This window comes from Falco peregrinus, chromosome 8 (genome assembly GCF_023634155.1).
Source record: "Falco peregrinus isolate bFalPer1 chromosome 8, bFalPer1.pri, whole genome shotgun sequence".
NCBI lineage: Eukaryota > Metazoa > Chordata > Aves > Falconiformes > Falconidae > Falco > Falco peregrinus.
Genome location: NC_073728.1, coordinates 24094993 through 24118137, shown reverse-complemented (window position 1 = coordinate 24118137; position 23145 = coordinate 24094993). Strand labels below are relative to the sequence as shown.

The window sequence follows — 23145 nt, the reverse complement described above, 5'->3', positions numbered from 1 at the left end:
CTACCTGACATCCCTATAGAGCTGAAAAGTATAGACTAACTTTCAACATGCAGAAAGTGAAATAAAAAAAAAAAAAAAAAACAACAAAGAAGCACAAAATCCCAGGCCTCCCATTTTATAATAGTGAACTCTAACCCACTGAAAAGCTACTAGTCTCATTTTGGGATGTTACCTCTTGATCTTCTTGACCACTTTTTCATGGAAATCTCTCCATACCCCCACCCCAAGAGAAAACCAATATATTCAATCTGATGAAGCCACCTGTGCTTTTTAATAGCCTTGCCTGACACAGAATAGGTCTTGTAATAGATGAGATACATAAATGGAAAACCATTCAACATTTGAGAAAGGTGATGAAATTCACTAGCCTAGTGTCAATTTTTAATTCCTGCGTTTGTTTTCTGAGGTTTTTTTAAAGGCCATTCATGAAATATTAGAGATGCCTGTCTTATATTAATGTTATGTCCTCTGACATCCACTCACTGAAAGACAAAAAGATGGCATTAAGTTTTAGTAGCAAAGTGAAATATTGCATGGTGCAAGGTGACCCAGTCTCATTTTACAGATTACCAAAATATAATCAAATAAAACCTATGATCTTTACACTGGCAAAAACAGCGTGGCAAGAGGAAAAATATAATTTTTAAAACTTAAAAGATCAATTGAAACGAAACCTATATATTTGTAACATACAAGTCAGTCCTTTGCAGTGATCCAGTCCTTGTAAGAGCACCCGTATTGACAGCAAATTTTAGTACAGGCAGGTTCAGCTTTCCCTACAATTTTGTCCCGCCACTATATCCAACCCAGAAGAAATGCCCCAAACTCAATTAAGCTGTTTGATTACAATAAAAATAGTCCTTGCTCTTCATCTTAGTCCTAGTATCTAGTGGCTGATAACCCATAGTTCACAGGTCTGACAATTGTCTGACTGCATTAATCCACACCTGAGGGGGGGGGAAAGAAAATAAAACTCATACCAGTCTGATGATGTGTGTGCAATGAAATTATACCAAGATAAACTGCCCTGGGTTAAGATTACAAGAAGAAAACTTAGGAAACACAGATTTTGTAAAACAGATCTAAACTTAATTGATACAATTCTCATTCAGCTTGTTTTTGATTGTTACTGTGATTTTCATACAGCTTTCTCTAATGGGCTTTCTGATGGGTACTGACAAACTTGAGATATTTTCATGATGAACTCTGGATGTAATCCAGTATGGCAATTCCTCCATTTCTAAACCCTCACATTTAGTCCTTCAAATCCATTCACTGAGAGCTGCCTCACCTGCCACTCTGATTTCAATGCCTCCCAGACCCTCATCAGCTCACCTCATCTATCCACTGTCACACAAACTTGGGCTCGATTTGTTGAAATGGAGGAAACTTCTACTGGGGTCGAACGATGTAATTTGGGGCTGAAACTAAGTGAAGCTTGCTGGTTTGGATAGATCGTTAGGTGAAATTCTGTCAAACAAATCCTGAAAAAAAAAAAACAAAAACCAAAACAAAACTAAGAATTCATGCTTGTATTTTGTACGGAATGACTCCTTTCAAAATAATTTCTAAATGTTTTAAATTAGTCACAGAGGGCACGGAAAACTGCAAGCAAGATTAAATTAAAAACATCTTTTTTTATTTTTAATTTTTAAATGTCCTTTGTGAAAGAAGATAAGGCAATAGCTAAACATCCCACAGAGTTACTCCCTTACTTACATATTTATTGTTTACACAGTTATTCCCTTGCAGTGAAATTCTTTAGCACAGAGGTTTACATTATTACCAGGACAGACACTGAATCTAGAAGGGTTAAGTTCCTTCTTCATCTGTATTTGCAAAAAGAGTACAAGAAACCCAAGAAAACAAAACCCTTTGAAAGCAATGACATTAAAAAAAAAAAATAAAGCTTCAAAACTGCCAAATAAATGTATCAAAATGTAATGAATGTTTGTTATTTTGTTTTAAAAACGCAAGCTCTGTACCAACTGCAGAAACGCTTGCCCTTGCTGCTGCAACCCAATCTTCAGATCTCATGAAATGATGGCACAGTACAGAACTCAAGTATTACAGCAGTGCTGGGAAACGCGTTCAGGACTGTAAGATGTTTGCAGCATCATTGTTTTAATTCTGGAATTTCACTCAACAGAACCAGTCAAATTAAGGCAGTACAAAATTGAAAAATTTAGTTTTGCCCTGTATTTACAGATGTATAAAAGAAGAAAGGATGAAATGCCAAACGCACTTTTACTGCACAACATTATGTAGACAATACGGGGCAACATACTTTGTGTAGACAATGTAGCCCATGTGATTGATTCATGGGCTGATTCCGATCTGGGTACATCAGAAGAGCCCTGTAACCCAGTATTTCACTCCAGCGCCCCCCCAGAAGGCATCAGCTAGCAATGGACCTGCCCCAGGCAATGGCTGACAGTCCTTACTCTAATGTAGTAATGGCTAAAGGGCTGGCAGCATTGAAATGGATGTTCTTCATTTACCAGACATAAGGCACAGGGAGAGAGAGTTAGTGAGGGGGTGCATGATGGAAGCTGCAGAGTTAAAACACACACAAACACCCATAACTTAAAAAATGTACTATTAATACATTGGGAGACCTCACTGAATGCAGTTTCCTACCCAGTCTGCCCAGATTCGTGCCACTAAACACAAGACTTAAAAGCCTGGAAAAAAAAATAATCCAACCATGTGGAAGTAAAAAAAAAAAAACCCTCGGTATAATAAAACGACAATAAAAATCCCTTACCAATTATTGTACTACATTCTCAAAATAGGAATAGTGTCTCTTATGCCCTAATTTTATCACTTCCTTTGCCCCACGTTAAAACACCAGTGTAATTATCCTTTATATAGGTAGACCGAGGTCCCTGTGAAAATCTGCTCAGGGTGATTATTTAGTTAGCTTTTTTATTTGTGGAATTTAGGCAAGAATGTTTCAAGCTGTTTGTCAAAATAACTGCTTGATCTGCTTTAGTATTTCTGTAATTGTTAAAAAAAATAGCATTTTCTAGTAAACAAAGGGAGAGTAAGGTTAAATACTCTAATTACCAACTTGTAAGAAGAGTTGAACATGAAAGTTGTGCAAAGAGGTTTCTAATTTTGATGTATTTGGAGTCAATTCTCAGGATTTAATGACTGCAGTATACCTGGAAATGTAAGGCACAGCAACATGATATTAGTGAATATTGTTCAACATAACCATAACTCATTTAAACACTACTGAAAATGTTTTGTTTCTCATTAGTAGTTTTACTTGTACGTTTATTATTCCACATTCTGATGATGTTCCAAGCACTAGACTTCACAAGTGACACAAATACTTCCATTTTAAGAAGAAAGATTTCAAATAACTTGATTTACCTAAGAGAAAGTTCACAATGCTGAAAACTTGCCTGCTTTTTCCTAACTAGAGACCTGGTCTTTACAAATAAAAAATAAATTTTAAAAAAAATGAAGAGGTTTTTCCCTAAAAAGTCTTCCCAAAGTACTCTAGACCAGAGACGTTAATAAGGAATTACTAACATGGCTAGACCCCATCTAGGGGAGCATCTCAATTTAAAAACTTCTTTATGTACTTAATTAAAACCACACCTAATATAGTTTTCCTAAATGAGGCTTTTATTGTACAAGCAAAACAAAGATTGCTACTGAAAAACTATCCTGCAAATGATGCAAAAGCACCTTAAACTCATGGTAGTTTCCCCTAGTCATACATTTTTTCCAGTTCTCTCTCCAACTACTGATGACTGAGCAGAGGTATAACTCTTACAAACAATAAAATCTGCATTTGCTACTCCTCTGCCTCCAGCAGTTGACCACAGCTACCACCACCATTACACAACAAAAGGCACAGTCTGGTGACAGGGTGAGGACAATGCAGCGGTGAACCTCTAGAAGACACAGCCACCCCCAGCATCCCACAGCCACTCTCTGGCAGCTCCAGAAACACAACCCCAGGACCTGGCTCCCAGTCACACACCCCATGAGCAGGCCCACTGGTCCTTTCAGACCAAGGACAACCATTGCAAACCCTTTGCCTACGTTCCTCAGTCCTTCCTAACTGTCATTAAATATTGCTAGGATGCAACAGCTCTCTCACCTTCCACCACACCAGCTGTACTTTGTGAGCCTGTCAAAAAAAAAAAAATAATATTGGGGTGTTTTTTGGCAAATAATAGAGCCTACCATTCTCTTATCTCTGTCTTAAATACCATATTCCTTTCTGGATGAACGTTTTTGGCAGTACCACAAATAGGACTCTTCCCACTGACTGATTCCATGAAGATTGTGTCTTGGAAGGTTCTACTTTCATAATTAATTTTCTTTTTAAAACTTTCTAATTCAGTACCCACAGCAGCATATGTATTCCTATGAAAAACTCTACATAAATTTACTGAAAATTACAATTTTAAGACATTTTCAATATATGAAATTTGACAGGGGAAAAATATTACTTCCCTAGAAGTTGATAGAGTGATTAAAAAAACTACAGAAGGATTATCACTGCCTATTAAGTGTGATAGTTTGAGCAATTTCTATGGAATCTTTTCTTATTTTATTCCTATTAGATTCATTAGCATATTTCCAGCTAATAACTAACGATTGTCTGCTGTATAAAAAAACCCTCCCTAAATCTGCTTCAATGGCTAGACATTATGGCAATCAGTAAAAACTTTCTTATTTCTCATTCAATAGCTTTACACAGTGCAGAATTACATCCCTTTGGAAACTAAACACCCTGCTGAGCATTGCAGCCTAGTCCCGCAGAGCCTACGGCACCTTGGGCACACGCTCCTTCTGCCACAGTGCCTGCAGCTCCCGTGCAGCCCCCAGCCCCACACTTGTGGGATCTCACACTCTTCTCTACCAGCCACTGTTGGCCTCTGCCAAGAGACAGATAGTCAGGCGGGTCTTCGATGTAAGCTCTCGTGTTTCTTGTTATGGTCATTATCCTTGCAAACGTATTTTTTTGTTTCACTTATATGTTCCTACCTCACTTCGGTCGGTCCTCCAGATACCAGATTCCCTCCTGGTTGGTGCACCCACTGTTTAGGTACCTGAGAATGGCTGCTAAGCCTCACGTCCCCTGCACTTTAGCAAGCAGCCTACCTGGCAGCTGCAGTGCTACGCCAGAATTGAGATAACTTATTTAGACCCAGTTTATCTCCCTCCAAGACAGCAAATGTCTTTTTTTTTTTTTTTAATTCCTGTTTATTTATATTATTTTAATGGCAGACAAACAATTTTTCCACATTAACAAGTGGTTTACAATATCGTGTAGTCACTTTCTAGTTAGTAAACCATTACTTTAACATCCTCCATTTTGTCATAAGATCATGCAAAGGTTTTCTTGCTGCACAGTGACAATCAATGTTCTCTCCTACTGAAAAGAACTCAAGCTTGGTTTAGTTGTATGGGTTTTTTCCCTCTAATTTTTATTTTTGTGAATACTGGCATAACACATAAGTTACTCTTAATGTTCTTCTAAGTGATGTTAAATGCCACACAAAGTTTACATGGCAAGTCTGTAACTCTTAATGCATCAGATTTTCTACTTTAGTGGTTGTTCACCTGGTATGATTTCTTAATGGATTCTTTTTAAAAGAACTAGATTGTAACTAATTGCAGCCCATGATTATGTACATGAAAAGAATTGGTTTGAACCTTTACCCTTGGCATACACCAAGGTGAAAGAAAAGATACAGGTTAAGGCTTAATAGTTTTACTTAGATAAATGGTGACATTTCTTAATAGAACCAAACAATTCTATGTTTTGCTCATCAAAGTCTCTCTCTCTTAACAAAAAAAAAAAAAAAAAAAGTGTGTCAAGCAGGTATCAGAATTGAGATGTACTCACTTCACTCAATAGAAATATGTCTGCACTCAGCACGTTCCTTTGCATGGAATAGGCTTGTACATCGAAAAATTCAGCAGGCTGTAATTGTTAAAGAGCCTTCAAATATTTATTTAGATTGGGTATCAACCTTTCTTATAATTCTTTTTTTTTTTTTTTTCTTCCAGTTACTAACCTTCGCCTCCTCAGAACAGGCTAAAATGTCACGTAGTTAGTCTGTCCATGGGAGAGTTTTCCAGAATATAAAAAAACAAAACCAAAACCCACCCTGCTGCTGTTTAATGCTGTTTGTAGGGGGGGAGGGGGAGGCTCTACAGAGCATTCTCACACATATACTCCTATCAGTAGTGTTCTCTATGGGCTAGTGAGCAACTTTAAGCTAGTGTCTTGAGTTTTTAAATCTCTGACAATAAAGAACCATCATATTTAAAGACAGAGAACTTGAGCTCTAATTTTTCAGAGTTCTGTCATGTATTCACAGGAGGGCTGTTTTGAACTTGTCAAACTAAGCCTTGAAGCAAGGGACTCTGAAAACAATGAGTTCTTTTTATCATCACACCAATTTTTGTGGTCTAGGTTTTTCACCTGTGATGATCTGGAGTCCTGTGGACAGATTTCCAACAGATTCTACCAGAAGATATGAAAATGCTTCGGAAACCTCATTTTAAAAAAGTAAGCTGGTGTTACCATCATCAATCTGCTGCTGACCGAACTGAAAACAATTTCAAACACACTAATAAATCCTTTCTTTTTTGTCCCCACTACTTTTTCAAAATTTAACCCTTTCTACAAGTTAACCTTGGAGCTTCAGTAATCCCATCTGACTACGACAAAAATCACTGTCTGCTACATCACAGTGCTCCTCAAGTACCTTTTCGTAGCCTCTATTTTGCCACCTACAAAACAGGGTAACACTTGGAACTGTGTTTATGAATGCCTAAGCTTGAATGACTGACATTCTAATATTGCCTTGTGTCCATCAGCTAAATTATGAAAAGAACAGTCTTATAGGATGTTCCAAATACAGCGAGGCATAATTTCTATAGTTTAATCACTGAAACACTTAGCATCGCAAGGTTCCCTTTTCCTTGCTCAGTATGCTGAAATTATTCATCTCTCTGAAACCATTCAACTAAACTTTTTTCACCATAGTAGGAATATTAAAAAATACCTTGGCTTGCTGTGTCTATTTATCAGAACCTGAAATACTCTGACAATTGAAATTCCAATTTGTTGCTGTGCTGGTCCTGTTTTAAGAGTAAAACTGAAAGGCACATGGTTAATAAAACAACCTGTAACTGCTTTGAACACTATCTCAGAGCCTGTGAACATACATCAGTGTGTTCATTACCATCTAGCAGGAGACAGTCATCCTTAACAGAAACAGATCACGAGGAAATGCCATAAAAAACAGAGTGGAAGTTGGATTTCCTGTTTATTATTTAAAATGTGCACTCCGCAACTGTCAAATTAAAGGAGAGCTTTACGAGCATCCGGAGAGAAAGAAACAGGGGCTCAGTGGCAACTGTGCCAGCCCCACACAGCACCATTTGCAATATGGTCCTGAGGTACCCATGCAGCGCTCCATTTGTAGAGCTGGATGTAAACCAACTCCTGCAGCTCAGGCCGGAGGATGGGATGAAAAAAATCCCAGCTCCCCCCAAAACTCACATGCATCCCCCAGAGCCGGCAGCCAGCGCCCAAGAGATTTCCAGAGCAGAAGGCGGGGAGGGAGTCCAAGGACTGGCTCTGCCAAGAAGTGCCCTCAAGGAAATTCTGGCTTGCCTAGAGGGGTGGAGGGTTCACCTCCAGCCACTCTGGAGAAAAAGCACATTGGCCACTTTTGTGGCTGGGCGAGCTGTCACAGCCATGGTTTTCAAACAAGGTTGTAATAAAAGTCAAGAGAACTGTTTCTCCCAACTTCATCTCTCTTGCCTTTAACTGCATGCTCTTCACATGTGCTCTTACAAAAAAGTGGGGCATCCAGCACAGAGAGACTCAAATCCCAGCTAAGGACTTTGTGTGCTATAACTACGCTGAGCACAGATGAAAGAAAATTTGCCTTCAAAAACAGTAACAAAAAAGCAAAGTAAAACACCTGATCCACATTGACATCAAACCCAAAGTGGATTCATAGCAAATAACTCATACAACTGTCAGCAATCTTCACTGGAAATATGACAGCTGACACCTTTGCTATTACATATTAAGTAATCATTATAGCAAATAATAAAACCCAGTATTTGTAAGTTTATTTGAAAGTGGTGCTGAAGTATGAAGAACAAAGCCAGAACCAAGTATTCCAGACCAAAAAAAACCCAAAAAACTAGCTCTGACATGGAAATGTGTTCATTTAGAAAATTTGCTCAAAACGTATGTCCTTAACTTTGCTGAAAAAGGCTCTCCCACTCACATACATAGGTCTGCCTACATGTTTAGAGCTAAGGACATGCACATTTATCAGTGGGATCGAGGCTTTAATCCTTCCTCTTGAGGCCTCAGTAATAAAGTGGGGATAACCACGCTTACTTATTTTGTAGGGTGTTGTCAAAATTAATGCTCACGGAGCTGTCACTAGGTGAAAATCATTATGGCTCCCGTCCTGCAATTGCTAATGCTTGGGCTGCCTGCTGCACACACACTGAGCCCAGCGAAAGCTAATTGAGTCCGCTGAAGGTGCAGCAGTTTGCCCAGACCCTATCAATAAACTGTTAAGAGTTTAAAAAACAAAACAAAACCCACTATATTAAATGTGAACACAGCACAATTTTCAAATGATCCTGCAGACCAGAGCCTCTGGGGCTAAGCATGGCTCAGGAAACCCATTCATAACAGAATACAATATGTAGATATATATATATATAGGGAGAGGGATATAAACCACAGCCATTAACCCAACTTATTCAGCATAACTCTGTGTGCACTCCCAAACACACACTCACAGGCAAACACACACCTAAGTGCATACAGCACCTGAACTACAACAAATCGATGATTGCATGTATGTAAACTGACGAAAACATAGACACACAACTGATGCACATTACATCTTCTATCCTTCCCTAAACATAACTCTCAGCTGAAAGAGACGGCTGGAAAAAAAATTGTACTTTATGGTCCACTTTGAAGAATGCAAATGAAATTAAGGAAAGACCTGAGCCAAACTGGTTTCCTCATCAATATATCCCACAAAACCAATTTAACTGACGTCAAATTCAAATAATTCACCTGACGTCACGCTGAAGAAGCCAAGCATGAACACCTCACAAATTATTATTTTGATCCAATTGTTAGAACAGAATTACAGCAAAAACTGCACTTTCTACAGCTATTAAAGCAGTGACCCTGGCAGAGCATGCTTTTGTGCTGAACTTTTTATATCACCAAGCCTATTAATCAGGTGGCAGTTCAAACTGATGTGCTTTATATAGTTGACCCTGGCCAGTGCTTTAATTACTTGGCATTAAATGGTAATTAAGACTTTCCACATTCAGGTTTAATCCCAAAAAATTAAGTGTAAAATCCAGTAATTTAATAAAAGAGTTGTGTTCTTCACTGTGCTTCAGCCTGGACACTGAGGATGCAGCAATTTACTATTGACAAGCACTAAAGGAGCAGGTCATTTCACAAGTATAGTGTGGACAAAGGTGAACCGGGCAACTGATGAAATCTGTGGCCAAGGCGAAATAGCAATCTCTGAGCCAAATGGTAATAAAGTTACTGAAATGAAGCAGTGTAGCTTCTGAACTGTCATAAGGAGGATACAGGCTTCAGGATGGTTTGGCTGAAGTAATTAACACATCATTCCCTGAGAGTCAATCAAGGTGGTTAGCCCTACCTCTTTTTGTATGCTACACCTGAAAAGCAAAAATACATGTGTAAAACCAGCCAGAAACACCAGCAGTTGTGGGCAACGTTTTATGAAACAGTATCCACTTCTCAGAAAGTATTTACAAAATTTGCAATAAGCAGGGTAAAATAAGAGTCATGCTTTAATGTTCTTTCTCATATTACCAAATTATATCTCCGTATTTTCTACAACATGCAAGAATCAAGCAGAAATGCAGTCAAATGTCACTGTCCAAAATTCCCTGCTAAATCAAAGACAATTACTTCCCTCAATAGCTATTAAAGGCAGATAGTTTAATCATTGGGGAGGCAATCTAGTGTATAGGACACTGCAAGAGGAGCCCGTAGATGTAGGCTTAACTTGCGGCTCTGCTACTGACCTGCTATATGACCTTGGGCAAGTCTCTTCACATTTCAGCGCCTCTTTGTGTCCCTATTAACCTTTGTGCATCTTAGCTATTTAGAATGTAACCTCTCTGACGCAGAACAGTCTCTCACTACATGTTTTTACAATACCAGCACAACAAGGTCACCATCTTGGTCGAGACATCTAAGTGCTACAGTAATCCAAATAAATAAGAACAATATATTCAATTATTCAGAATCCAACTTGCATTTATTCAATTTTCCCTTAACATCTGGATAGCTGAGACACCATCACAGATTAGAATGTGCATCCTACATCCTTTTAATTTTAATGTCTTACCTGCTGTTTGTGTAATTGAAATTTGTATGGATTTTCATAAAGCGAAGAACACCTAACCCACTGCCTAAACCACAAACAATGGAATGAGCCACCGGTGCCCAAGTTTTTCAGAACACATGGGAAATAAATCATTTCTCTGAAAGGAGAAACAAGAAGGTCCAGCCAGTATAAAGTTTGACCCAGCAAATTGCTTAAGCATGTGCTTAAGTTTAAGCACGAGTAGACCCACCGAAGAGCTTAAAGTAAGCTTAAATAAGGAATCTGAGCTTTTCGGATTTTGAGGAATATATATATGTATATATATAATAACAACAAAAACATGAATGTAAGTATTTTAATATTCACATTGTGATATTGTGCAATATGAACAGGTTTGTGAGGAAAAATACTGCTTCCTTTAAAAGCAGGTGATTAAATGATGGATGCTTCTTCGTACCAGCCATGCTCCCCAAAAAGCACACACCACACTACATATGCAATTCAAAGGCTCTTTCAACTACATGCGTTTTCTTTCTCTATTTCAATTGTACTTTGAAAGTATTTAGATGTGGGAAAAATTAACACAGATAACTCTGTGACAGGTTTTCTTTGAATATACTGTTCAATCAAAGTATATTCTTCATAAATTCTTCTGTATTTTTAAGAAAAACCCGAACTGAGCTAAATGAGGAAAACTATAGGCTGCAAGCAGAACCTAGAAATAAAACTAGTAAGAAGAAAAAGTAGGAATTGCAAACTAAGGATTTTATCTGATTTATTTACTTAGAAGTTTGAACCCAACAAACATCAAAAATTCATATGATAGCATATGAGATCAAACTATCACTGGTTACTTAAACAAGTTTTACAGTGGAATGCACACTGACAGGAATCATTCTTCCTTTTCCTGATTCAGATACAGATATTTGATTATGCTCACCTTCAGTTCATGCTTTTAAATTCTGATTCTTTGGAAATGAAAACAAACACAAGATAAGAAAACACTAAATACTCCCAGCTGGAAATTGTTACAAAAGCACCAGTAGCAGAAAAGAATTGTAATTAAAAATGTACTGACCCACAAAGGAAGCACCGAACAATTACTTTTACGGTGAAATTTTACAAATCATCTAAAATCCTACCTGAAGAAATGGCTCAAGCCTATGCAGATGTCGATATATCAATAACAAGCCATGAATGACAGTAGAATAGTAACCATCATTAAAAATAATAATAATAATAATAAAAAGATAGAAAAAGTAAACCCCACATGTGGCTTAATAGTCACCCTTTGAAGAAAACTGAAGGCTCTAGGAAAATAGAAAAAGAAGTCTGCTGTCTTCCCTCATCTCATAAATTTTTAGTGTCCAAGCTCAAGCTTGGGGTACAATATCATTTTTATTTTTCACACAAGAAATCTTGTTCATAAGTATGGCACAAAGGTAGGATGAGACAATGGTAAAGGTGTTGAGGAGGCTGGAATGTGCACCGCTTATTACCACTGTAAAGGGATTATCTGAAAAAAATATTACATAAATTCTTTGTCTATTCAAAATATCTAACATTTGTAGCAATCACAAATGCTGGTGAAAAGCAAGAGAAAACACACCAAGAACTCATGTAATAAAAGGAGTGTCCTTAAAGAGCTTTTCTTCTTCTGGGAATTTAAACATAGGGACAATTTGGAAGATGTAGTTTCTTTAGCAAGGAGCTCAGTTACCATAACTGATACACAATGCCAGCCTTAGAATTCTAATTGTGTTTAATACAGTTTCATGTTGCATCAAAGTACAAAATCAATACCATTTGTCCAGCAAACAGGAAAAATGGAATCTATAAACTGCTCTTATTGAGTAATTAAACACCTATTATTGTCATGAGTGGTGAAACAATGAATTTGATAAGACAAATTTTTGCGAGAAAACACTGCAGTGATTAATACCTCCCTACGTATTAAATAAAAATGACTGCCTTTTGTGCGGTACTGCTGGCAGAAGAACAGGAATGAGAGAGAAGTAGTTGCCAGTGCCACAATAACAGGCTAACCTTGAACTGAACTCCTTTCCTCAAGAAATTAAATGCTGTAGCAGGACTTTAAATCCCTCCACTTAGAGCTCATTTGTGTTCCACGTAACCTGCAGTTCCTGAAGAGAACTCATTATCTTCAAAAGGAGAATCCTTTTATAATTTCTTTACAAATGTGTATATTGTTTCTACAAAAAGTATTTCATATCAGAAAAGGGATAAGAGTATTAACAGTGTAAGCAAGGCAAAAAGGCTCGTATCATTAAGACACCATTTCTGCTTCCTGGGAATTCAAACGCCAGCTACAGTGGTATGGAAAAATGAATGAGAATGAGGTTAAAGAAAATGTACCTTTACAGCAAAATTTTAATCTGTTAGACTGATGCTAAACTGCACTGGTCTTTCTGCTGCTATATGCTGTATTTCTATGTATAGACCCCCTCCCCCAATGCCCCTCCTGTAGCTTTGGCTTCCTATTTTTCTTTTCACTTAGAATGATGCACTAGGAACAACTATAGAGTACAAAAGATGAATCTATGGATGTGACACTTGTAAAGGGTAACCCTATTTCACAAGTGAGATGGGACAAAAAAGAAAGAAAAAAGGCCACAGAAGCAATAACTGCTCACTGAATTACCATTAAATTGTAAGATTTACAATCCAATGTACAGTAAGTGCATATCTAATGGAGTTTGTCCTCTAAAAGAATATAAAGTAGATCTTTGCAGCATAAGATGTATTCAGGTTAGGTTTTTTATTTATTTTTTCACTTTTTTTTTTTTAATTGAGGCACACAGAAAACAGATGTGCACATAAATTCCAGAATTTTTATACGTATTAAAACCAAGTCAAAGGCAACATTAAAATATGATAAATGTAGTATGATTAGTAGGATCTGGCTTTGTATTTTCAAAACATGCTCGCATTCTACAAAGAGAGATAAAAGATGACTTTAACACAGCCAGTCAATACTGCTTTCACAGATATCATTGGTAAAAGCAGTTCACATATTATAAATTCAGTTTATTGCTCTGATCTACTGGAATTCAACGAGATGACTGAAATGACTTTTTGTGGGGGGTGGCAAAGCAGCTGCTGACCATTTCCAATATCTTCTAAACAAAATGTCTGGACAGGAGTTCCCGATCACTTTGCTCATTACAGCCTTAAATAAGCCACAATATTTATTTTCATATAATGAATGTAAATACAAATAAGGCTCATGCACAGCATTATTATTTGTAAACATTTTTGTCATTAATTTCACTGCTGTTATTCCTATGAGCATAACTGTTGAGTGATTTAAGTTTAGAAATCAGCAAGGCATATCAAACAATTATTTAAATAGAACCAAACTTTTACACGAAATACCAGGCACATTCCTCTTATATTATATTACCAGGGTATAAATAATCACGTGTTTTACAGGATGACTCTGGAAAATCCAAGCTTGCAATAAACCCCAAAACTATCAAATAGACAAAGGAACTTTTGGGTAGTAAGCCATTCAAATACCAGCAAGACAGATTGTGTTCTGCACACTTAATTTGAATTAATATTTTTTTCCATAGATAAACTTCAGGCTTCCACATTTCCACAAATAGCACTAAAACTTTTACTCTCCTACCTAAAAGGAAGTTTGCCTAACACACAAATTTTCCTGTTATCTGGCTTTTATTTCAGAGGATTAAAAAGCAACGCACAAGATCAGCAACGATAGCCTTGTTCTCTCCAACCTCAGTGAATCAAGTTCACTGGAGGTGAAGCAGTGGAATTATCAGTACAAGTGGCTGTGTCATCAAAGCTTTCTGAGAGGTAGTGTATGGAAATGCCTAAACAAACAGAAGCATAAAAGCTGTCTGTATAGGAAAGGGCTCTCCCAAGGCTTTTCATTAAAACAATTCCAATTGCAGCTTCATGATGCAGCATTATATTACATGAGAAATATAAAATCTTGACATTTTTCTAAATGTGAACGGGTTAAAGAACCTCTCCACGCTACAGTGAGCCTGAGAATTTCCAGCAGCTGATGAAGACCAGTTGACCACCTGATACTTTTTCAGCAGGGTGATAAAATTAAAGGATTGCTTTGATTTGCTTGAAGGATTACTTTCTATAGTTAATTATTTAAAGTGCACAGTCTTACAAAAGGGAAAAATATCAAGAAGGTTAATGTAGAGTGAGCTAATTGCAAGCTGATTACATTGTGCAAAGCAAGAGATATTACTGGTGTTACATACCATCACAAGGACTAGCCTATTCCACCCTGCTGCTGCAGCAAACAAGCTGATTTGCTAACAAAGTGGTCAGCTCGGGCACTTGCACAGCATCTCGGTAGGTCCACAGGCGACTGCTTCCCATGCAGAGAATCTCAAACTCCATTTTCCAATCTGATTACACGGCTCCTTATTCCAGCAGCCTTAAACCTTCATGGCAGTTTACCAACATTTTCATCACTTTTTCTTTTACAAAGCAAAAGAACCTGATAAGCTCTCAGGTACCCAGGATTTCATAGTCGATGGCTGGCAGGCAGCCAGCTTCCCTCACGGCACAACTGTTTCGTGCCACAATGCAGAAAGCACACTGAATTTAACAGATAGCGCAAAACTATTAGAATTTTGCAGTACGTACCAGCAAGCAGCATGTTTCTGTCTTTGCACACGTAGACAGTTCTGTTTAGTCACATTTATAACATGCCTAAACCTGAAAAGATGGGTTTAAAAAAAAAAAAAAAAGAAAGAAAGAAAGGAAAAAACAAGAAAAAAAAAGAGAAAACAGAACAAATGAAGACAGACTACTGTCACTAAGTCAAATGAAGTGTGTGCTCAAGTTACTTCATGGCAGTGCTGCCAAATTACTAGGAATTGGGGACAATACTAATATTTTTTGATAAGAACTTAAATTAAGAAGAAGGAAAACAAATCTTTAGATCAAATAGAAGTGTTTGACAGAAACTGAAACATTATTTTAACATTAAACCAAATGCAAAACAGAGACACTTGTCTATTTTTGGCATGTGAAATACTTACATAAAGCATTAAAATAGCCACAAGATATACCTGGGTTTATATATTCTCTAGCTCAGAAATACCACTCGAATGATGAAAGAACAAAAATGCAATTCATATTGGCAAATAAGAAACATCTTTCTAAAATGCTTATTCTGATATATATCATGTACTGTCTAAAAATCTGAGGTACACAGGAAGAATTATAGACACATATGTAAAGTTTTATACATATATATATAATAAAGAAAATAACAGAATGCAGGATGAGAGTTCTGGAAAGAGATTATTCTACAAATCTTAAGGATTTGAACAAAAAGAAACCAAATAAAAAGCAAGGGAGAAGGAAACTCCCTTATTTTTGGTTAAAGAAAAATACGTTAATATTAAACGAACAAGTTTTCACTTATTGCTACCAAGGCTCACTCTCCCATTCAACGAAATTGGTTATCCAGGTATTATTTGCATAAAGCCCAAAACAGCCTATAAGGAACTAACGTAAAACGAAGTTAGAAGTGTAGAAAACAATTCCCCCATGCCCCCCCAAGCAAAATATTTTTTTTTAATCAAGCAGATCAAACCAAAATTCAAAGGAACACAACCCATAAAGTATTCTTAGAAGAAGAAATGCAATTTTGCATATAATCACTTTTATGATAAGAGAATTGGGGGGAGGGGTGGGGAATGAGGAGGGTAAGACAGTGAGTTACAGGGGTGGAGGGGGTGGGGTGGGGTGGGGGAGTACAACTAAGCTGGCGCGATGGCTCAGTACTCCAGACCACCAGTGCACTGACCCTCTGTATCTCTGAGTCATTAGCTGGAATCCCAGCTCTGCCTTTCGGAGTAGGGATTTGAACTCGCACACCGATGCGGTGCGATTCGGGATCTTGAGCGTGCCAGACAGAGGGGTCATTCTTCTCGGTGCGGAGGAGGCCGGCGGCCCCCGGGGAGGGCAGGGCTGGATGAGTGACTGTCCCCGGCGCTGGCACTGGACATGCTGCTGACTCAGGCAGGGACGCTGACAGGCACTGCTGCTTCTCCCCATCACTCCTGCATGGAGTGTTTTTAGGCCGCTGGTGCTGACAGGTACATGCAAAATTCAGGGGGAAATTATCAACATATCCTTCCTTGCCTCTGTGTGTATTTGTATATATACATCCCTGTGTGCAGCTATACAAATGTTTGCATGTATTTATGGAGACACACTGGAACAGGCTAAACTGGCTTCTCTGCAGCCTTAGGTAGTGCTCAGCACTGCCAAAATATTCCTACAACAATTCTTCTTAATACAGCTACAGTTTTATATCTATGCACACACAGAGGCTACATATGCATATCCTACACACATACCATTCACATACATGTAGTACTGTGTGCAAGTAGCTTTATCTTTAAAATTGCATTGCTAATTTAAATGGGAATTTCATCTCCGGTGAAATAAAACCCACATTTGAACCAGCTTCTAATATCAACAAATTATTCACATTCATGATTCCTAGTAAACTATTTATTACAACTGTAAGCAACTGTAAGGTTTGAGAGGGTTTGTTGCTTGCAGATGCAGGTTGTGGGGGTGCCTTCCCCCCCATTTTGTTACCCCTCTATGATTTATTGGCTAGTGAGCAAACCCACTTAAACTATAGTTGTCTATATGAATCACTAATTTTCATGTTTCTAATTAAAATGTAAACAGTGTAATGAAGACATCAAGTTTTTAGGCAAATGTCTCTTCCAGTGCCACTTGGGGTATGGTAATTACTGAAGCAGATCTATGGATGCTCCCGAATCCTCTGCAAGTCCAGATTAAAAGCATTACTGCTAAACCTTGCTTTTTACACCAGGGAATTGTGTTCTCTAACCTATTCCCAGTTTGCTTAGAGATGCATATCTGTACAAGCGTTTATAACTAGTCATTAAAAAAAAAAATCAAAATAGAAGTTTATCACATAAATGGAAGAGTTTGTGGGGGAAAAATTGTGATTTCATTTAAAATAAAATTTGATTTCACTTTTATGATTACACATAACTAGCATAGTAAAGCCTGTGCTAAAAACTTATCATCTTAGTGCTTCCCCCAGAAAAAGAAAAACAGATTAGGCATCACTAAGAGAATTCTTAAAAAAGCATAAATGATATTTCAAGGCTGTATTAAAATTCCTGTTGTTCCAAAATGCTTGTTTCACAGTCAATTAATTTAAAAATATATTATTCAGGAAAACATTAATAAAAAAGAAACCTATTCACTGACAAAAAAAATGTAAATGGCCATTGCAAATACAAAATGCTTGATGCGCAACTGAAAAATCTGTTGTCGTATCTATTCCAGCCTTTATGTCTGTATCTGAAATTTGTCAGAGTTTATCCTAAAGCAAATGACCTCTCCTACATTTACCGAAGGAATACAAGTCCTCTCCTGCGTACAACTGTTAATTGAGCCTGTCTGCTACAGAATCTCTTTCCTCTCCAAATAAGCCAGGATACTTGTTTTACATATTTACTGCCAAGCACTTGAACAATCTTCTATTTTATTATAATACTGGGTCCCATCTCCCCCCCCTTCTGGAAGATTTTTTTTTTCTTCCCTGTACTGTGAGTAGTTAAAGCTGCAATCCACAGTGATATAAAGCATCTAAAATGCCTAATACAAGAAAAGGTTTTTCTTCCTCCCTTCCTGGACTCAAAGTCCATATACTGACTGGTACAGCCAATTTTCGTATTATTTTTACATAAACGCTAGACAAGCATGTCTGCATTGCTAACCTGGATCATGAAGATGAGAGTGTACAGAATGTACGTGTGCATACGTGCATGTGTGCGTGCATAAACATTTTAATGGGTGGTCCACCATTTCAGTTCTATTTTACTAGTAAAGTATTGTATACAAACATGTGAATGCTTCTCAGCAGAAATATATATATATATATATGATTTCAGATTACATCAAATCATAAAGCATCTTGTCTCTCAGATCATAAATGCCTTAGTAGAATAAACCAAAACAAAACACTGTTTAGGCATTCCCTTCAAATGTATTGTTCCAGCAAACCCAGATTTAATTAGACAAATAGCGTTTTAAAGGCTACTGCTTTATAACATGGTATTCTTGAAAATGATGGGGGGGTGCAGGTAAAGCACTATTCCCATTTAGCTCTGGTAAAAAAAAAAAATATTACACACACTTTTTTTTCTTCTTCTTCTTTTTATTCTGGATTGAGACAATGGGGAAATCTTATTTCTTCGCAACAGTTCCAAGGCCATACTAATCAGGTGTAATTTTTAATGAACACTGACTGTTTGGTGCTCATTCAAGGTATTTCATTAGGAGGTTATTCATTTAAAATAAATGTTTCAACCATATCAAGCTGTAACCTTTCTTGAAATGTAAATGAATGGTTTAAATGAGAAGATTAATAAAGAAGGGATGTTCCAATTCCAAGCATGGCATGCTATGTATTTTTAAATTTGTCTATGCCAGATGCTGTCAGTCAGAACAAAAAACTGTCCAAGCAGACAATCTGTGCGTCTGAATGTTGATCATGTTGGAAAGTAAAGGGGGAGGGGGGAGAGAGTGTGTCAAGGATTCATGGTCCTTCATCTTTGCAGTAGAGCAAACACGTCTCTCAGTATAACGACAGACAGCTGCTTCCACTTTCTAATGTGCCCTAACTTAGATCACTGAAAGAATTGTCAGCACTCAGAGAAACACACAAAGATAACACAGCCAGCTGCCATGAAGGGGGAAACAGCACAGCTCAGAAGAAATGGGATTTGTTCCATTTGCATGATGCTGGCTCCCTTGGGCCCCTTTCTTTCAAATCCAAAGCACAAAAGACAACACTTAACATATTTGCTTAAAGATGACAACCTCATGTTGATTTCATTTGGATGTAACAGTGTCAGGATTACAGATATAAGAATATATTATATCTGTAACAGAGACTGACAAATGTATCCATCAGTGAAACTGTCTGATTCATCTGCTTATACAGCCATTTTACCATCCCAAGGGTGCCATCTAAGTAGTAACTTTAGAAGACTGAAGGTCTAATTTTATTACACCACATTTCAACCTACTAAACAATATTATTTCTAAAATAGATCATTTTTATTGGAAGTCTCCCTGATGAAAAATCCAGTAGACACCGGAGAATTTATGAACTGTATGGGTCCTTTGAACTCAATATACTGCCCATTTTAAGCAACTTTCTTTATACGCGATCAAAACCTAAGCTCAAATAACTGAAAATGAGTTAAAAACATAGATGATAATGGTACCTATTTTAACATTACATCATAGTCTGTTGCTATTTGAATACCTGCTTTTTGGCAGTCCATCACTATTTAGAGTGTTTCTTCTTAAGTTCTACATCAATAAAAGAGTTTCTACAGTAGAAACCTCTATGAATAATTATTGCTCTTCAATACACTTTGACCAGCTATGCAATCTAATTTTTGGTTGAGGCTTTCATTGGGCACTCCAAAAGTCACATGAAAGTGACTGAAAGCCGAACACACTACTCATCGCATTGCGCTGCAGCTGCAGAAACAGAAAACAAACTAAAGCGCGCACGTTTGCAAGATCGCCTGTCTGCAGTTTTATGGACCAGTCCCTTTTTCAATCAGACGAAACAATTAAGCCATGGTTAGAGTCTCTCTAATTTTAAATGCATTACACTGAACTGTCTGATGGCAAAAGTATCCCCCGCACCAACCCAACACCACCAAGTGACTCTGCATAATGCTCCCTATGTGAACTGCTTTGTCTAGAGGAACTCGAAACTGCTTGTTGCTATCTGCTGCCACCAAGAACTGCACTGTAATTCACTAGATTGAAGTTGTTTTGTAAAATGGAGTTAACTGCTGTACGTGGAATTTCAGCACAGCAAATGGTTACCAATCATTATTTTCAATTTGTTTAGTTTCAAGCAATGGGGCTGGTTGGGAGGAGCAGTGAGGAGGACAGGAATGAGGAGAGGAGTGAGGTCAGATACACTGGCTTGCAACGCAAGCAGTGCTAGATGGCACAGCATTAAAAGGCAAGAAAAAAAGTCTCTGCTCCAAACTGCAGTAAATCTAAGAAAAAAAGAGAAAAAAAAAAAAAAGAAGAAAAAACCCACACACCCAAAAAACCAAACAAACCCCCAGATTTTATACACATATATAGATTTAAAAAATAAAGATTACAACATTTATAAAGGAGCACTTACTGATCAGTCGTTCTCTGTTCAACCATTACCTTACATTTTAAATACTGGAAATGGACTTCAAAGTTTCCCAAGGTAAATTGTCTCTATTCACATTTTGCCGTCATTACTATAAGTGGTTTAGTTGTTGAACTGGAAATGGAAAAGGAACCATTTATGGACAAGTGCACATGAACAAAAATTAAGCTGTAAATATCTGGGCTGGGCCATTATTGTAGTCCAGAAATACCTGGGGCTGAAGCCCAGGATGGGCCTCACTCCTTCTGTGTTAAGATAATTGCTTAGATGATTTATAATTTACTGTTTCTATTAAAAATGGTTTAAAGTGAAATTTGGAGCCTGAATTCTAAAATGAAGAAGACTTTGCTCTTGCTTTCATTTTTTCAGGAGGAAAAAAAAATCCTTTGCGGTTTTTCTCCCCTCTCCTATACTTAAGAGGTACAATGTTCCATCACAAGGTCAAAATTCACAGTTTTCTAAATTCAGACCAAAGACATGACACATACCCTTCTAGCGACAAAAATCAGAGACCATCCATGCATTCAGCTTACATTTGAGTTGCTTGGTGCTTTTACACTTCCCAACAAAATTAATTTTGAATTATTTTCCCCACATAACTACTTTTAAAAGAAATAATGCCATAAACTGTATCAATACATTCACAGCATATTCACTTGTCCCTGCTATTTTGAGGTGACCCTCCAGCGGGCACCCAGGAAGGACCACAGGCACCATGCCCCTCACAGGGATGTTTCTGGCTCTAGGGCTTGCTTCCCCCCTACTCGCTTCAACACGGCCCGATTTTTTTGGCTTTCAGAACAAGCTGTAAGAACCACCCATTTGACAGGATGGAAGAGAAAGGGCCAGGATACTGAGGTTTGGAAGACAACAATAAGGATATGCTTGGATGATACTAATCCTCTACTGGCAGTTAGGAAAAAAGAAGATTACTTTCTCCCAGGCAGAACAGCGGGGACGGTCTCTGACTGTAAAGAGCTCTGTCATCAAAAAACTTGGTTATTTAAGACTGACCAGATACCCTAACTATATTTCCAACCTTTTTCCATGACAGCTAAAGCTTATTCTAAGAGTACCCCTAACCCTGCAGAGATCAGGTTTGTAAAGGGGTTAACCATGCTGCCCTCCAGGTGTTACACATCCCTTTTTATTGAGGTTTTTGTGTGTTGGGCAGTTTACTGCACGGCTCCAACACACAACACCAAATGAAGGAACAAGTTTGCAACCTGGGTGTATGCCAAGGTTGAAGTGACACACTAGTGACTGTCTCAGCCTCCTGGGAAAAAAATGGATTAGATGAATCACAAAACAATGTCACCATTATTTCTCCAGTAAGTTAACTATCTGTTGGCCACAGGTGGTCAAGACATAAGGAGTATGACCTAATGCTTTCACAGATTGTGCTCTGTCTTGGAAATTTTTCCCCCATGCAACTCCATAAACTCTAATTGTCCTTAGACCAACAAAACCCCTTAGACATTTTGAAGCAATGGAAAACTTGGCATATGGGGTTGCATCAGCCTAGGAACATACTACAGAAATCTTGCAAACTGTTCATGGGTCACAGTCAAACTTCCCTAGTGAAATTTGGTCCAGTATCACCCATAAAGCAGATACCATGCACTTCATACACCAAACAGCTTGATTATTTCTTTTTAATTACTTTTCAATAAAAGGTTGGAAAGCTAAATGGGAATTAAGCATAGATCTCCTGACTGTAGGCCAGGTGACCTCCAAAATAAACAAACCGAAACCCTTTAACTTTTGCTGGATTATTTTTTTTTCAGTTTTTACTTATGTTGTATAGAAACATAGAAACTCCACAATGCAGTTAAGCTTCATGGCTCAACAATAAATGTGTAGCTAAAATGCTGTATTTATGCAATTAAAAGGCATGGTTTGCCCAGAGTAACAGGCCTATCTGTTCATCTACTCAGAGGACTTAATGAAGTCATCAGCAGGAAATACTTTTCCTCCCTCTAAAGTATACGTGCTCCAACCAAATTTCAATTCAAATTGCAAAATAATATTTTAAAGTGCTCAAGCAGAAAGTGCCCAAACTAAACCAGCACACTTTTAGGAAAAGTTCTATACTTGGTTAATGACACTCTGTGCAAAAAGATTTTCTTAAATATATATTTCTCCCTAAACGTACTCACATTTGTAGACCAGAACTTAACTATGGTTCAGGGCATGTCTTAATTGATGGTACCAAGAATTCTTGCTTTTTTGTTCTACATCAGTAAGTCTAAGGAAAATTTGAAGCAGACTACCAGATTAATTTGAATTATTGGAAAACTTCTGATTTCTGATGGTCATATACTGGACTAGAGAACCGTAGTCAAACATTTGAACTGGAGAACAAATATGACTCCACATAAATATCAACCTTAGTAACAATAGTCCATAGGAGAACAAAAAACTGTAATATGGCACTTCATGAGAGAAAAGGGTCGAGCAATTGAACCTAGGCAACTGGAG

At 37.6% G+C, this 23145-nt stretch overlaps 1 protein-coding gene across 6 annotated transcripts in view; it reads right to left on the bottom strand.

Annotated features, from left to right (window-relative positions):
* FIGN (fidgetin, microtubule severing factor) overlaps nucleotides 1-23145 on the bottom strand; it is a 106618-nt gene that overhangs the window by 68709 nt on the left and 14764 nt on the right. For 2 of the 6 annotated variants that reach the window (XM_027782704.2, XM_027782705.2), the window contains one exon: nucleotides 1336-1484. The exons of 3 other annotated variants lie outside the window; for them this stretch is intronic. The gene's annotated coding sequence lies outside the window, so the exon portion shown is untranslated. Of the gene's footprint in view, nucleotides 1-1335; nucleotides 1485-3069; nucleotides 3155-23145 lie in introns of those variants that run through there. One more of the 6 variants, XM_055812640.1, reaches the window with a different exon arrangement.